The sequence below is a fragment of the Armigeres subalbatus genome, chromosome 1 (genome assembly GCF_024139115.2).
Source record: "Armigeres subalbatus isolate Guangzhou_Male chromosome 1, GZ_Asu_2, whole genome shotgun sequence".
Classification (NCBI taxonomy): domain Eukaryota; kingdom Metazoa; phylum Arthropoda; class Insecta; order Diptera; family Culicidae; genus Armigeres; species Armigeres subalbatus.
Window position 1 is genome coordinate 188,320,830 of NC_085139.1, and position 3,117 is coordinate 188,323,946.

General features: G+C 37.5%; 1 pseudogene; it reads left to right on the top strand.

The window, feature by feature from the left end:
* The first annotated feature begins 576 nt into the window (after window positions 1-576).
* Window positions 577-2,606, top strand: LOC134209231 (uncharacterized; annotated as a pseudogene).
* Window positions 2,607-3,117: the final 511 nt, after the last annotated feature.

Below are 3,117 nucleotides of genomic sequence, written 5' to 3' on the forward strand. Positions count from 1 at the left end.
GAAGAAGAAGATTGAAAATTGCGTCCAATAAGATTATTTTTTTTGAAAAATATGACAATCCAAAACTGAGTAAAGGATACTATTTAAATAAAATGACGATTTCGTGAAAGTTATGAATGATATTTCCTCATTTTTTATACGATTTGTGGGAAATAAGTTCACCTATCTTGTAGTGCTTTTCACTGCAAACAGATCCCTAATTTAGTGCCGTAATCATTTGGATGAAGTAGTAACTTCCACTTATTTCTTGGCTTGTCCTATTTAGAACAAAAATAAGTTGGATTTTGCCACAGATTTTCTATTTAGAGCATTATATTGTTGAACACTTCATGCGTTATAAATTTGTCGAGAAATCAGAAAACGAAAATTTGCTTTTTTCGAAAATTTGCCTTTTCCTTTACTGTTTTTATTCATACGACTCAGTGCGGGTAAAAAATGTGCTCACAAACTTGGCGAAACGTAGCTTTTTATAATTTCCTTCAGCTCGTCTCCATACAAAAGGAAGTTTGAATGTTGAACACCTGTTGCATTTGAAAACTGAAAACCAAAAACCAGTGTGATTCATTAGAGGAAGCACAAGCATGTATACAACTGCGCAAGTTGTTCGAATTTGCGATCACTGTGGTAACTACTGGAAAACGGATTTCAAATAAAAATAAACAACTTTTGATTTGATTGCCATATTTTGGTCTCAACTTTTCGGTTCTTGAAAAAGGTTTCGAAAATGTCTGCTACACATAAAATTCGACGATCAAAATACGAGTCAAGTGATCCTGCTATTAAAGAGGAAATGAAGAAGCTAATCGAAGAATTCGAACATCGTTTGAAAATGGTAGCGTATTTGTTAATTTTTGCCCAATTGTTGAAGAAAATCTTTGTCACAATTTCTTAATTTTACATGCGCTCTGCCAGAAGCTACAGCACCATCCAGTAGATGCGGACCTTACACATGTGGTTCCTCGACGGATGTACGATAAAGCTTCGAAGATAGTCCGTCTACATCCGTATGACGATAAGGAGTTTGAAGAAATCGTCAAGTGCCGTTTGAAGGAAGCTTTTCGCTACTATAGCATCGAAACGAAAGATAGTGACAGTCTAAGTCCTGAAACGGGAAACGACATTGGTGACGACGATCACCTTTCCAAATTTGAGTTGAAAATTGACCCAAAAACTAAACCGCGTGAACTGAAACTCAAGGAGGTGAACTGGATGGATAATTTCTTGAAGAAGACCCGCAAGGAACGCATCCACTGGCAAACAAAGCTGTACAAGTCCGATAAGAAGCTGCTGGAAAAGCCATTGTTCGAGCAGGTAGAGAGGATTGATCTCGAGCGCAGGATTTCTGAGTGGTCATCATACTGGGTGGGACGAACATTACGAAAGATATCATCAGCAGCTGTTTTCGATTGGGGTGGAGGGTGATTCCGCGAAAGCTCTCTACGTTGAACGAAAGAAATTCGGCAATCCGGTGGAAGTAGCACGCGACTGGAACTTGCATTATGTGAGTAGAGCTTTTATCCATACATAGTAAACTTTCAATTGATTGACCTTTCTATGTCCAACAAAGAAATCTTCATCGTAATATTTATGTTCCAATGCATTAAGTATTTTATAAATTGGTCCTACAAACAACACAATAATTGTTCAGGGAACATAAGAACTAAAAACCCTTTTTCTGTAAATTACATTTATTTCTCTTATTATCTGACTATTTTTCTTATAGAAGTATTAAATTGATTGTTATTATAAATTTTACCATTTCTACAAAAAAAATCGGATTTGACTTCTGACCTTAATGATTCGTATTTAACGCTGATTTATTCACTACCTGGTTAACTAACTAAATCTGCATTTTTGGGATTTGGAGTATCATACAAACCTACCATCATCGATGTCGGTAACAGCTCCACGATTACACGTGTTCCCCACATGATTTAATTTACAGTATGATACAGTTTGATCCATTGTATCCTACTAGACTATGTTATTAAAGTTTTAAGGGCAAAGTTTTGAAGTTTTAAGTTTTGAGTAAAAATAAACGCTTTAGACGCTTTATCCCGAAAGCTTGTCGCTTCCATATCGCTTTGCTTTTGATTCTTACAGATGGCACTGCAGCGTAGAATCGCTCAAGTGATGAAAAGCGACCGACGGGCGGCGAAAGCTCGCGAGCGCCATGTGGCTTTCGGTCGGACGCTTCCGATGCACATGCGCAAATTCAAACGTTTCGACGATATCGATGACATCGTGCCCAACTTTCCGGAGGAGATCAAAACATTCCAGAAGGTGTTCAAGGGAATATGCCACCTGCGTTCGGTTAAGATTTTGGTGGAGCATTTGAAGGAGAATCCTGAAATTCACCGTCCAGGGTATTTGGTGAACCAAGGAATGTTCAAGAAGAAGGAGCTAAAGCCAAGCGATCACGTTCCACTGTATAAGATGTTTTTTAGGGGCTATCCGGGATCCGGAAAAGATTTGAAGCTGTCTTAAAAAATGAACAACTCAATATATTTTGCAGGAGTAAAGCATAGTGTCAAAGCATTCTTCAAACATTAACTAATTGTATCCTTTTATATAAAACTATTCGAATTATGTTTCACGGTAAGCTAGCATTACACTGAAAACCAAAACTACCCAAAAGTGGGTTGTTTGCACTCAAAACCGTGGTTTGAGCCAATAACCCAAATTTGAGTAAAATGACTTTTCTGGCACTAGGTAGTTTGCCTTTAATCCCATGTAAACAATTTACCAAAGCTGAGTTTAATTTATCCAAAGCGGACCTTAATCAACCAAAATAGAGAATATTGAATTTACTCAAATTTGGTTTATTGGGCTGAGCAACCTCGGTGAGGTGTTTGCATTGCCCTAGTTTTGATAGTAATCATGGGAAAGAAGGGAAAACTACCCAAATTTGGGTAATTTTTTTCTGCGATATTCTCATCAGTGCGTATATTGAACTCAAAGTTTGGGTTGATTTATCTATCCATGTAGTTAATAATATAGATAGTGGAATATATAGATAAATCCACTGTCTCCAAACGAACTGTCAAACGTGTCTCCAAACGAGCATGACGTCACGATTTCAATGGAAACGTTAAGGGCTGTGACGTCATATGCGCG